A 15,683-nucleotide genomic window follows, 5' to 3' on the forward strand; every position below is an offset into this window, starting at 1 on the left:
GGACCGAAAGTTTAGACGTTTTCGGCGTCGGCGGACCGATACCGAGGGTCACGTTTCCGACGACACGTCGTCGTCGTGTTTGCGTTCCCGGATTCCCGGAACGGAATTTTCGCAGATCGATCCGAGGGCGAATCGGCGAGACGCGATGATAAATCACGGCCAAGCTTCGGTAACGATCGTACGAAACACGAACAACGCGCGTAACCGTCTCGCGCGACGCGTATGTCGAATGTACAATTCAACACGTACTAAGCACGTACGCGACATGGCGTATCTAAGCAGCTCCGCAGCGAGATGCATCGCGATCATGAAATCGAGTTTGTTTTTTTAACGAACCGATTAATTTGAGAAAATAATTCCGTGGATTTTCCCGTCTGATAATGTCATAAATGATCCATTAAGAAAACAGTGACACATAAGTAAGACACATTTCACTTTGCAGTTAATATTTTGTTCCTATTCTGAAATCAGCTACGATCGAGTATTTTTAGATTAATTCTTGAATAACATATCCATCTGTAATTTCGACAATTTCGACATTTGTATCATGTTGCAATAAAATGTAGCGCATTCCCGGCGATCCAGCATGTCATCGCAATACACATTTTACAAACGGTCTGCGTAAACGTGATAATTTATCGTTTGCGGAAAATGGCGCTTGCATTTTTGCAAAACAAAATCTACGCGCCTCAAATACCTGAAATTGCGTAACTTTTAATATTTCAATAACAAATTGATGCGCATGCTTTCGTTATCGATCGCATTAATAATAAAGCAGAATTACGGTATATAACGATATTTAGACGCATTAGCACGTACGCACATGCGCATTTCGCGACACCAGCTGTTATCGCGTGAAATCCAGTTCCTCCGCACGCTCTCTCGTGTCACGATTCTGGGTTCTTGGAAAGTTTCGGGGCATGTCGAGAGCGTCCCCGAGATTATTCTGGATTCCACCGTCAGATGTGTAGTTTTACGCGACATCTTGCGCAAACTCTGATATCGAATTCATAGGGAATTCCAATTTCTTTTCAAAGGCGCGATGCCCCGTGCAGGAAAGATGCGGAAACGAGAATGACACGGCGAACTAAAAAGGAAATGCGGAACTGCGAGACGCGACTCAACGCGGAGTTGATCGAAATGGCGTACAGATGCCACACGCGAGATCATCTTCCGAGGCAAGGGACTGTGTGTGCGCGTGCATACGTAACATACGAACAGGATACGCGGATTCAATCTGAATTTTCAGTGAACGGCAAATACGATCTTTCAGCGATTTATACTTTCTGTACATTTATCGAATAAATATTAGTTGCAAGCCTAAGGCTTGCGTTGCAAACGAAAAATCTGCAACACAATATTATCCTTTAATGATATCTTCGTGGAAAATTATTTACCTCCAAATTCATCAAAATTGCAAGGTCTCTGTACAGACCTAATTTATCATATATAGTCAATGTATATCAGCTGTATATATACAGTTAACCACTTAGCTTGGAAATAATTTATCATAACTAGGCGACCGAGCGGATTTTAAAATCCTTTTACCATCGTATATGAGCGCGTCATTTCCTTAATTAGTTCATTACGATGCTAGATACTTTACACGCGCTACATGCTGCACTTTCCATGCTTCCGGTTTTCCCACGTGCCGTATAACGATCACATAAAGACATAAAGGAATCGTATTGCGTGAGACGTGTCCGCAAACGAATGTGGATGAGAGAAAGTCGAGGCAACTGGCCAGAAGACACGTAGTAAGTGATTTATCAATCTGAAGTCTCGTGCAGTATTTAGCAATTCGCGTTTAATTATTCATCAACTGCCGTGTACTTAGAAGACAATGTGTAAATCTTAAAATGTGATGTTTTTTCCTATTTTTCCTATCAGTTAATTGTTCGTTTAAACTATCCAGCTTAGCTTGTTCTTCATTTCTTCACCGCAAAATATGTTTCATTTTAATTTATTTTATAAATTAAAATAAATTATGTGTGTGTGTGTGTAATTTATTTTTTAAATATTAATATTAAATTATGAAAAAGGGAAAGATCAATATAATCTTACACAATTAATTCGCTCTCTAATCAAGCAATATATTATCTCAAATTATGGCAAATGTTCGTTAAATCAGAAGATTCATCGCGTGATATGAATATTTACATAAAACGAAGATATCACCTTTAAGCCGCCGAAGAATGTTTTTCGAAAGTTGGAATTTACAAAGCGATTTATGACAAGTAAAGATGTCGTTATAAATATGTTTTAGAATATAACAAAAGTTACATCATCATGAATGCTAGTAATAAAAATTCTTCCTTGGGAAAAGTAATAAAAACGATTATTTACAGAGTCACAAATTACTGGATACAGAGCGTATAATTTAGAGAGAAATAACAAGGCGGGAAAAAGTATAATGGCTATACGTATAATACGTATTATTTAAAAATCATCCTTGACACATTTAACAACTGTGTCATAAAGATAGTAAAAGTAAATTAAAGAAATTAAGATTTTTTATCATTAAAACTGTTATTAATATTTAAAAGTATAATAATTGCATAAAAGAAGAAAACTTTTCTGACATTTTATCATTATCATTATTTTATCATTAACCAATAAATAAAATCCTATCTTTTTTATTTTTATTATATCACCTTATATTAGACAGATTGGCGAATTTGAGTGAAAGATTGCTATATCGTGGTTGGCGAGCGCGGTTATAGCGGTCCAAATTTACCACTGATTAATTTCGACTCGTTCGAGACACACGCTCGAAATTCCCATTGAATTCATGCTGTCGCGGCATGCTGTAACCGAGCGTGTCCGAAAAATGAATTACTCTCGACATCGATGCGTCATATTGTCGTTTATTCGACGCCGCGGACGTGAAAAAAATAAAGTGCAGCTCGACGTGATAGGGAAGGGCGATAACTATCGCGCTGGCTGTCGGCAGCTCGTAAAACTGATTATTAATATTTTATTTCCGATCCGCGCATCTCTCGTCACGCTTGCAGACGCGTATTGAAAAACGTATCAAGCGAATCGCAGATACACTTTTATTGCACGTATATATATCTAACGTTCGTATCTAACAGCAATAATCCATATTTATTTGTAGACTTTTGGGTTATGTCTCTTCGCTTGTAATCTATGTAGATCAAATATAATTTATATAATAATGCATATTATTTTATAAATGCTAGTACAAAATTATATCGTAACTTGGCTTAAGTAATTAAGTAATTAAGCTTTTTTATCTAATACGTAAAGAAAGGCTCACGCAAATATCTTGCGTAAGCAATATAGTACAACTATCAATATACTTTTATGGTTTTACAGCAGAATTTTGCATATGTAATTGAGCGTGTATAACACAGAAGTAACTACAGAGTGGCGCACATAAAATCGACCCTAAACGCAAAATACAGTTGCAAAATACCTACAGTTAGAAAAAACTGTTTGGAATCGGTTTTACGTGCGTTACACTGTACATTTCAAATGATAAAAATAAATCATCAGCACGCGACAACGCGTAAAATTGAAAAGCGATATACGCATGTGTTTATTGCTTCTATCGATCACATTCATCATTCGAATCCAATAAAATGTATATTCGCCAAAAGAAATTGAATATTAACTGAGAATCTGAATTTTAAAAATCGCGCTCACGAAAATAAAGGAATCAAATTGAATAAACATCTTCTGAGCTCAAAAGAATATGATATTGAACCGTAAAGCTGAACTAACTTCTACTCCATATCATGTAAAAGAGGCTTATGAAAAAAACATTAGATTTCTATATTACGCTATGTCTTTGTAACAAATTCTTTTAGGATAAACTTAAGACTAAAACTCAAATTTTTGATTGCAATTTTTCTTTTTAAAATGTTGCTTATTTTTAATAAAGTGTTCTTGATATTTTTGACAAAAATGTCTTTATATAATAATAAAAAGTTATAAATTAAATCATAAAAGTCATGCATTACTCAAGTGGATAAACAAATTTTGTTGCATAATAATAATATATTTTATTTCTTATAAAATAATATCATATAGCAATATTAAATTGGAAATTGTTGGTAGCATATACATTTTTTATTTTTGTAATTATATTCACTTCAAATTTATCTAACTAAATATTGAACATATATTATTATATTCTCTCATATATTCAGTGCTAATTACTAAAATATTTGGTTACAAAATAAAATTGAGATTAATTTGTAAATCAATTAACCTTGCGGAATACAATCCAGAATTGATTTACAATTAAAGTGCATTATATATTATGTATAACAATATTATATTTATTTAAATAGCACCGTTTGCTGTTAAAATAGCACTGATAAACGATACAATTCTTTTAATTAAAATGCGGAAGGCGAAATGTATGCTATATTACTCAAAGTTACTCGATAGAAAGTTGATAACGAAGACATGATTAAAATGTCAGATTAGCTCATTAATTCACTGAACAAAATTCAAGGTGTTTCAAGATGACAGAAATGCTCTTATAGATTGGTACGATGCGCACAGTCAAAGAAACAGAAACTGTATATGCGATTCGCATGAATGTTCCTTTATGGCTGCTATGAATTGACTCCGCATATCCTGAATCCTCTCTCCGGCATTCAACTCGTATATTGCCAAATTATGCAAATAGTGACTTATTTATAACAGAAACGCTTCTCTATTTCACGTTATTCCTTAAAAATAAAGTTTCTTTTTACCGCTCGCGTGTTGAAACCATGGCGAAACATGCGTCAGACCGATGGCACGCGTCTATCGAGGGTAATAATTTTTATGCGAAATCGGCATCCCTTCCTTCGGGTCTTTGCCAAAATAAAGTCTGTGAATTTCCTGTTTCGGCGCGTATATACGTATGGGGAAAAAGGCACTGTTATTCGCGCAAACGGCAGAGAGGCTCTATTGAATTACAAATTTCGAAGACGGCGTGAAAGAATAGTAGCGCGATTTACTGAGAACACTTTGCTGCCCTCCATCACAATCCGAAGCTCCTTCTTTTATTCGTGGTTCCAGTTTCTTTGGGGAGGTCGACGACGTCGCTACTGACGTCGACAATAAAACACATCTCAACGATCGTCGTTACTCGCTGCTCCATTGCTGCCGACAGCGATAATAAATTTTCTCGTTGCTCCCGAGCGAAGCTGTATTGGCGTCACTCTGCGTAGCGAAGCAAAGTGCGTTGTCGGTTACAACGATAAAACCATTGTAAAATGCGCGATATATCCGGCAAAATGTCTTTCGCCGTTGCACAACTCGTTGCAGATCGAACGGAACGAGAGAACAGTTTCAATCGTAAAACAGATTCATGCTATACAAATAGTAATAAATTACTGTACGAAATTTTATTATTAAATAATATACTACTAATTAATCTCGTAATATTAAAGAAAATGGAACATATATAATTATCATATAAATGCCTATTAGATAATATCCATTAATTTTCCGAATCAATACATTTTTTTAATCAATACATATTTTTAAATACCAGGTTTCAGAAAATTGACAGAAGGCGAATTAAGAAAAAATATTATGATAATTATTTCTATATTATTAAATTATATTATAAAGTTTATAAATAAGCAAAAGATACAAGTTACTTTATTAACAAAGTTTTAAAAAATTAATTAAGTCTTGTTACCAAGATTTTTTCTTTATAATAAATTCAATAGGGAAACACTTTCATAATATTTAATCCATAAATAGCTCTAAAACGCTCAAAGCACTTCTGGATAAACTTCCTCTAGCGTGTACCTTCTACAAAGTTTTTTCTTCATCAGGTTCTCGTAAAAGAAAATAGACCTTCATGCGCCGAGAGGATCGACCTTTCGCGATATTTTGAGTTTCTTTTAAGTTTCGAGCGTGATGGAGAACGTAGATGAGTTTAAAGATTTCCGCAGAATCCTCCCAAAAGGAAACAGAAACCGCTCGTTAGGATGACCCATTCAGCGAGCTTTAAACATCATTATCGGCTCCTCGTTCGACAGGCTCGGTACGGCGAAACGAACGACGCGGGGACGAAGAAGCGAGGAAACTTTTCGTGTCGGAGCTCCTTTTACGACGGAAACTTTCCGTGGACTCTCGCGGTTGGCGATTGCAAGTCATTCATTCTGGTCTGTTCTCAGGTTCGTGCGAGGTCTAACAAATTTTAACTTCTATAACGAGAAATAATGGTCCTCTATCGGTACAAGTGGAACCGGTTGAACCCAATTTACATAGTGATGTATAACTTCGGGCCCCGCCACGATGAATCCACTTTTAACATTTCGCCGACTGCAGCACTGCGTGTATTTCCGGTAGCTCTCTTCATAAAGATATTATAAATCGTTATGACTTTATTATTTTTGCATTCTCCATTTGCATATCTGGTACATAGCTTTTAATTGTCCACGTTTAATGTGATGCTTTAAAAATTCGACTATGCCCAAAATCATATTGTTGCGCGACACGAACTACATCAACGTGCCTCTTGCACTAGAACTTACGTAATGTATTAGATATGAATATTAATTCTTACGCGAAACTTTCCGCGCGCTTCACATGAGTATTAAATCGACCCTGGCGTATCTTATGCATAAAGATGATAACCTCCGACATGCCGCTATCTCTCTAAGTATGCAAAGTAATTCGGGGAAATTTTAACCTCTCCTTTACCTCGAGGAATTGGGCGGGCGGAATTTTAGAGAAATCAAATACTCAGAGAGAATAAAGAAGTGAAAGTGTCTTATGAGCATTCCGAAAAATATGGAATTCCAGGCGACTAGATAAAACGTGTTCTTTTTCCGCAAAATGCGAGGAAAGATTATTTATGCTATTTGGACAAAGATATAGCTTTTGAGTGGTTCTAAAATACAGTTTCTGCATAACGCTACTTTTTAAACGTTGTTTAAAAAGTGTAACAAACAAAGCGAACTTAACAGGGGGATGTTTCTGTGCTAATTTCTACATTAAATCAGTACACAGCGTACGAGATGTGCTGTAACATCCGCGTTCGCTGTAACATCGCTCGTGAAAATACTGCGATAAATGGCGGGCCAAGATGCAAACAGGCGTGAATGTTTGCAATTAGCAAACATCACCCGTCGGGGCAGAAAGTTCGTTGACGATTCGCGTAACATCCGGTGATTGCTGCCGGAAGTCGAAACTCGCGTCTGCAAAGCCTTCCGGGGGAATAGAGACCTGGCACCGACAGTCTCCGCTTGTTCTAGCCGCAGCCAGTGTTGTACTTCCGAAACAATTGCGGATCTTCCGCAGAGTCACGATAAACCGGAGAGGCACGATACTAACCCGCCGCAGAAACTGTGCAACTGCAGGCTACGTGATCTCCTATCGAAATCTCCAGACGAGAGCTAAATCTCAACGATTAAACCGGGCAACGTAGCGTCAAGTTACACCTGCGAACGTTGCGACGATTAGCTTTCGATTACAGTATTGCAAGATATAAAGGAAAACGGCGACCGATGCAATTCCTAGCAAAAAAAATCGAATTAGTCGAATAATCCGCAGACGAAAAAGTAGTAATTTTCTCTCGAGATATTTGAAATTTCACATTATTATTAATGTATTATATATTATAATAATATCGACTTGATGAAATTTGATCGGCGCCGGATGAGCATAACGCAGAATTAATAAATAACAATATTAATGATAATTACACTGCGAAAAAAAATTGTTGATCCCAAAAAATATTTAGTCCGGTACGTTCAACTAAAGCATTTTAGTTAGTTAACTAAACATTAGTTGTTTCAACAATTTATTTAGTTTCTTTAATTAAAAATTAATTAATTCAACTAATGTTTAGTTAACTAACTGAAATGTTTAGTTGAACGTGTCGGACTAAATATTTTTTTAGATTAACAAATTTTTTTTTTTCAGTGTAATAATCCGCGTAAAAGGATAATTTCGATGACAGATTTAATAGAGAAATTTCGCATATCTGTAGAGAATATTTCTATAGATATGCGAAAATATCAGCTGTAGCCAAAGAGATGTGGTACTTTGGCATGCAAGGCTTCTGTAATAATTAAAGTGCGTTCCACGCTGCCAAAGCGACCCGTAGTAATTACGACAAACTCGAGGGTCATTTTGCTACGGGAACTCACAGCGCTTCGTTAACGTTATGATCAAAAGCATTGCGTTGCTCAATTAATAATTCACAACGCAACGCTCAGGTAGCATATGATATAATAATACGCTTGTCCCATTGCGTTATGCAAAATATTAGCTTCGACGATAATGAAAAACGGGCCACGGTGGACAATTGCGATCTGGCGGATCGATTAAATGACAACAGTTTGAAATTATATTTCGTCATGTCAAAGCGGTGACCATAAATGGCAATATATGCTCAACGACCGTTTCGCGGGAAATCTTGTTAGTGTTTCGCTAGGTTCGTGGCTGAAAGGGTTTTGTTCGTTAGTTTGTGACGCATATGTAATATCGGGCACGCACGCCAGCTAAACACTTCGCATGAAATTCTAACGTTAATTACCGCATGCGTGTAGGTGCGCTTCACGCCATTCGAAGCATGTTGCCAATGTCTAAATAGCTCGATTAGACAATTAGATGATCGAACAGTCATTTTGCCATAATCTCGAGCATGCATGTCTTCTACAAAACAGTTTAATTACGTAATAATTTAATTACATGATACGTACGTTTTGCGACAGTCCGTAGAATGAAGCAAACAGCAAATTGCGAAGGAACGGGATACCGAAGTAATCAAATTTTTTAATTTTCAATTCGACACAACGACGAGCGGAACATTTCAAAGGCTGTACTTGTAAACGAGTCGAGACTGGCATACAAAGTAGAGATCGAAATTCGTCATGCGCCGTCTGCGCGCAGTTTTGCCAAGCAAATGCACTTGTCCCCCAGCAATGAAATCTGACTCATTGTCAGATGAACAAATAACATATATAGTGACTGATAGGCAATAGCAACTAAAATAAGTTACTTTGTGAATGAGCTGGGTATCAAAATCGCTTTGACGTGCGATTGATTTTTAATACTTTTGACCGTAATTGAAAATATTTAAAGCATCGCATTCGCAATAGCTTTTATATACCAATTCTGTGGAAATTTTACATAAAAATTTTAATATAAAAAACGATATTGACAAGTAAATACAAAAATATTCTGTGATCAAAATATTTGACTTAAAAGACCATTTTAATATAAAATAATATAAAAAATATGCTAATAATTTATTATTTTATTATAAGAAAAATATAATTGAAATTATTCACGGCAAATATAAATTATTTGGAGAAAGAATTCTCGCACAGGAAAGATAAATCGTTTTATGGAATGCAGTATAAGACCTTATTAATTATGTTCCAGCTCTGATATTATACAAGTGTATGTCAAGTACAGAAGACTGAAATCTCTCAGCAACTTCGACTGCAAACTGACATCGGAACTTATCCCGGTCTGGTAACCAGGAACTTGTATGTAACACGTGTTCTTACCTACAGGCATCTAGTTAACGGATGCATTCATGCTTGCGAATGTCGAGTGCCTTTTGAATGCGTCTCGCTGCTTATTAACCGTAGTTAATTCCAGGATGTAATTCATGATAATCCCGTACAGCTAATTCTCATACAGTTAACTCAATATAATTACTATCGGATGGGAAATAACGTTTTGTTAGCAGACAATGAATTGAGCGCCATATAAGTGATATGTAATAAAAATAATAATAAATAATATAAATCAACGATATCGTAAAAAAAAAGAAAGAATAATCGGCGGTAGAGCGAAAAAAATCAATAATTGTATTATCATAGTACTTTTCACATTATCGTCTTGAAACATGCAAAAGCCAATTTTATCAAGCAGCAATTTAGTTTCCACGTTTTCGCTCTTATTTTAACATTTTTCCCCTCGGATCGAAAAGATTAAATGACAGCGTCGGAAGTACATGTGCCAACTACAAGAGCCATGGAAATATCGAAGTTACTTCAGCTCCGTGTACTCCATACAGATATCCATATGCGAAACTCGCGTTGGTAACCGAGAAGTATGTACATACATAGTACATGTACAATTCGGACAACCTGTCCACACTCGAGTGGCTCGGAAATGAGTTCCGCGGCGTTAACCGCGATCTTGACCGCGGCACGAAAGCGCGGTATTACTATAATACTGTGGCAGACAGACGAGAATGACCAAACAACATGCCAAATTAACAACTCTAATCTACACATCCTGCAGAGTTCTACCAGAAGCAAAGGAATATCAGTAACGTTCTTGATTAAGAGAAAACGTAATTTGTAATTAATCTTATTGTACATAATGTAATATAGTTTTATATGATATAAGAATAAGAAAATTCAACGTTTGAGAATTTTTCACACTGATAATAATTTTTTTACGAATTTAACATGCGGTTGTAATAATCTCATGCACAAATCTATCATAGAGATATTATTTCATGAAATAATTTACCGCGTGTGCAATTCCCTTCGAAATCGTTATTCACATAACGATTTGCAAATTTACGCAAATCATTCGACCGAGTTTATCGCGATTTATCAATAAACCGCCTCTCGCTATGCTATTTAAAGAGAATAGAAGCATATACAGTATACAGTTTCGATTCCTAGAACTTCTATTTAATAACGGGATATTTCACTGCGTACGCGTGAAACAACGAAGTTATCTTATTATGCATATAAGCTATAACGTTAAGCGTAAGTGCTTTGTTATCTGTAAGTAAACCTGAAATATGTTGAAAGCAGAGTACACGACTTGACGAAGAAAAGAGAGAAGATAACGCCGTATACTATGGCTATCGTAATTTACATCGCGCATTTAACGTTAAATATACCAAAGTTGTCGGGATAAACGAACGTTTATCGTTGTGATCCCGGAAGAATATCCCACGGGATTTGTTAATGTTATGAATGGCACAATAAATTCTCTGCCGCGATAACGGTTCGATGAATGCGATACCGTATTTTAAAATGTTACAAATTCGTCTGGGATATTTATGTTCTGTAATTTGTTTATTCTATCGATCGAGAACATTATACTGAATCTTTCGCAAGCTGCAACCCTAAAATAACATGAGAATACAATCAATTATTATAAGCTGTTTTAACAGCATTTAATTAATCATGTATTCTCTGTAATATAGTTTTAAATTTATTTTTTTCCAAAATACAGAGAATCAAATGCTTAATATATTAAATAAGAAATATAAAATCTTTTTTTTAATTTTTTTCACAATCACTGTTTATCAGAGCCGGACGAATTAATTGTCATTTTAATATCACGACTGTCCTTTGATCGTATCATTCTTAATTGTATTGACGTCGTCGGCTTAATTATTGTATACTTTTCAATATTTTTTACCACGGCTTCAATGTTTATTCTCATGTTCTCTAAACTAGTTGGGTGAGTAACTTCTCTTTCGGTCGACCAAGTTCTAACTGCCATTTCTGTTTTGATTATATTACAAACTATGATCATTAGTTAAACTTGGATTTTCCTATGGAAAATTACACTGCATTTAGACCACTCAATCTGGAAGTATATACCTATTGACCTGGAAACATGAGATTTTGACTTTAACTATTATCGCATTGCTGAAGGTAGCTTAAAGCAGAACCGAAACGTCCGGAATGTATAATTATGTATCTTATCATTAATAATTAAAGATTGATATAACGACTTGATGTAATTTACGCACTGCTGTTAATTGCGTTACACTTTCAAAGCTCATCATTTTACTTGTCATTTGATTTCCTTCTACTTTTCTCATCTCTTTTCACTAAACGAAGCAATTAAATAAATAGTCTATATTTATATTGTATACATCGTGGGACAATAACGATGGTCATATAGCGTGAGCCAAAATAATAGTTATGATTATTGTACCGCACGGAACAACTGTATTTGATATCTGACATTCAAGTTTCTTATAGAGGAATACTGGCCGGACTTAATGGTTAACTCAGTAATAACAGTGGAAACAAGGACAGATCTCACACAATAACTGTAATACAAACATCACGTAAAGTCTATCTTTTCGCAAAAAACTAGATCGTTAGATATGACAAAACGTTTTTCAATAAGTTATTTGTAAGTCTGATCTGATAATTTTGCAGTATATTATCGGCATTATATAGATAATTTGTGCAATATTTGTTTGCATTTTTCCTTGCGCATAATGTATTTGTGAGTATTTGGATGTTATTAAATATATAAATATAAATATGTGATTATTTGAACGTTATTAAATATATTATGATAAATTATCGCTGAAAGCATTTTTGAATATTCAATAAAATGTGCAATATTTTATCTACTAGAACATTATTCATTGATACCGTATTGCATGATCACGTGTAAACAATTTTTCTAATTATAAACAAATTTAATATTCCGCTTTATCATACTAAAAATATTGCCATGAAATATAAATTATTATTTCATTAATTTTCTCTGTTTTATTAATTCATGAATTTGCATATCAATACAATGTAATCAACCCAAATTTTAATTTTAAATTAAATAATAATAATTGTCTGAAAATAGATAATACTATACATTTCATAATTTTGAAAATCTAGAAACTTGTATCACGTTTACCTTCATTTGTAAAAAGTTATCTTCCATCGCGGATCACAATCTAACGCTGTAACGATACAATACGGTATCAGTGATATATCCCGTCCATTTGCAGTTCGATCTAATCGTATTTCAATTCCTTCCATCGGTTCGGTCAGAACACCCAACGTAAGCTAGTGCGAAATGCACCTCGTAGCTACCATAAACTACGGGAAGAACAGAAAATCGAACGGCTACTCAGCCCCGATCGGATGTTACTCGTCGAATACCGTACATACATTCTGCACGTAACCGCAATATAACGATGCACTTCTCTTTACAAAGCTTCATTACGACACACCATCATGCATAATTAATCAACGCTTATAATGCCTGGATGCATAAGATAATCCATTTAAAACGTAGATCGATTATCGACATTATTGGTAAAGTGAAAGGAAAGTCTCTTAGACATTTTAAATATAATAATAGCAAGAATTATTTTAACACATATACATATATCTATAATATATAATATCTATATCTTCTTCATATATACATATATAATATATGTATTTATATTTTAATGTATCTATAGTACTGTTACATAAATTTACCTTTAATGTTAAATCGGATTACACATGCCAGTTATATTTAATAAAGCTTCGTTAAAAGTTCTGCTTTTTCGTATTATAGAATTTTTTGCGATGTTTGCCCCAATGTTCCTAATAAAATATCCGTAATCTATACTACTTCTTGAAATTGTAACTATGATCCTAGGATTTCTCTCCTAACAGAATTGCCTCCTATAGTACACGTTAGTTCTCCAGCTAGTACCGGAGCTAGGATAATAAAGACCCATTACCGGGTATAACTCACTCAATATTGCAGCTTACCGTGAGCCTCCGGTGGATCGGTTACGTGGTGCGCAGAGCCTGTGTGATACAACAGCACATTCGTTTCTAATAACGCGCGTCTAAATTACCATCGGCTTTCAAAATTTGATATCGGCGCGCTAGCACTTTGCGCCGATACGAGTCCAGTATTGCTGCGATAGGATCAATGCGGCGTTTGGGAGTTGTGTCGGGGATGAACGGGGTTCTTAACATAAGCCGAGAGAAATCATGGTATTACACGTTCCGAGCGCCGGCTTGTCCGAAGCTTAAGCTAGTCGCCAGGATGAGCGAGAAACTTTTAGCTATGAGCGAAACTAATGGTTGATCAATTACAGCACTTAAACACGATATCTTCTAAAGAAATAAATATAAAGTTTCATTTGCATTTTTAACTTTTAAACAAAAAAAAATATATTTCTTACGTTACTTTCTTATTATAGTTGTAAAACCATTTTTTCATTTTTAATTTGTAAAATATTATTATTATATTTATATATATTAATAATTTTGTATTAATTCACATTTAAATAAATATTGTGTTTAAACAGTCTACTTCAGTGATATTGTCACTAATGCAATATTTTCTGACAGAATTACTGTGAGATTGTGTAATTGCAATTATGTTTTTCTACGTTACAGCATAACAATCGTTAACGATCTTGCGGCAATTAGGTTTTTTCGTAACTTCATGAATAATTCATGAGTACCCTGTTGTACTGAACAGTTGTTTTATAGCATTACACTCGATGTATGTATAGTACGCGCTTAAATTAGTCACGATAATGCAAATCGCGATTACCGTAAATTTTTGAAAAATCTGCGACACATAGCAAAGCGTTTTAATTAGTCACAATTAAAAAGTCACAAAATCAAATATCTGTCAAAACTGTTCAATTATTGTGACAATAATACAATAAGTAAATCAATCACGATCATGTAACTAATTAATTCGAATGCTTTGCTCCTCGTTTGTCTAGTTATACATCACAAAACTGCTGTTCGAAACTTTGCTTCTCCATTTACTGTGGTATGATATTTTTCGCTAGAAGTTTCTGCGCGATGTTTTCTACTCGACTACTCCTTGAATGAACGCGGGAATTATCCTACCGCGAGAATTCAGAATACGCAACCGGCACCGAGCGGAAGGACGAGATCCCTGGATTTCAGAGGCGCCAATATGTAGATGTGTATATAACGGTAGGTAGTACTTCGTAACTCGATCTGTTTAAGCAACATACATCTGCGAATGGAATTTAGATCGAATCTGATTCTACTCGCGAAAAAGTTCACGATCCTGCAATCCACCCCGAGAGAATATAATCTCCTTGATAAAATCCTATCGTACCTTTGTGATCAAGGTAGCATTTTCGAAAACAAATTTTTGTATTTTATATCTCTCGCTTAAACATCGGCGTTTTGCCTCTTATTTGCCTTATATTTTAAATTTGATACAATGCTGTTGCATAATAATGACAGCAAGCTTTCAAATGTTTCAAAAGAATTCGTTATAAAAATACTTTTCAATAAAGATCTCTTTGTAATCCGCACACGCCCAGTATTATAACTTTTTATAATGTAATTAAGTGAAAGCGTAAATTTTTTTCGCCAATATTAAAGAAATAATTATTCTTTAATATTACTCGCGGTATTATGATTCTAAAAGAATAAGTACTTCATGCATTGCTTTGTGCAGCCGTGCTTGCTCTGCAAAACCTACTAAATTCTACAGAGGAAGACTAAAAACTCCGCAGAGAAAACACGATATTAAAATACTCGGCACGGAGGATCGAGGAGAAAAAGGAAACTATGCACAAAGGATTAAATCCAGCACAGGCGCGTTCAACGTGCGATTTTTATTCCTCATCGAGGGCGCCGCAATTTTATTCTGGAGCGCGCGGCGCACACACTCGCTTCGCAACTGAACATGTCTTGTACATCTCGAGAGCGGGTGGCTGCGGCCGGTGGTAGTTTATCACGAATCAATCGCTCGTATCCGGAGCGTAAAATGAATTTCCACTCGCGATCGTTAAATCCCTTCAGGATTACTGCGTTTGGAGTTTGCTGTTTCTTGCGCGGAATTCGGACATCTACGAACAACCGACGTACACGTGCGCACGTGTGCACTAATTCGTGGCGAATCTTCCGGGACTCCGTACGTACAGAAGGATTTAGGAATATCCCTTCGTCTCTTTACTCATGTTC

The 15,683-nt window shown here is 35.4% G+C and overlaps 1 protein-coding gene across 3 annotated transcripts in view; it reads right to left on the reverse strand.

The window, feature by feature from the left end:
- The window catches only part of Pgant2 (polypeptide N-acetylgalactosaminyltransferase 2), a 186,836-nt gene that overhangs the window by 130,003 nt on the left and 41,150 nt on the right, over nucleotides 1-15,683 (reverse strand). Inside the window, exon 1 of one of the 3 annotated variants that reach the window (XM_071790005.1) lies at nucleotides 9,501-9,521. The exons of the other annotated variants lie outside the window; for them this stretch is intronic. The gene's annotated coding sequence lies outside the window, so the exon portion shown is untranslated. Of the gene's footprint in view, nucleotides 1-9,500; nucleotides 9,522-15,683 lie in introns of those variants that run through there. 3 annotated transcript variants of the gene reach the window in all.

Source organism: Temnothorax longispinosus, chromosome 10 (assembly GCF_030848805.1).
Source record: "Temnothorax longispinosus isolate EJ_2023e chromosome 10, Tlon_JGU_v1, whole genome shotgun sequence".
NCBI classification, from domain to species: Eukaryota; Metazoa; Arthropoda; class Insecta; order Hymenoptera; family Formicidae; genus Temnothorax; species Temnothorax longispinosus.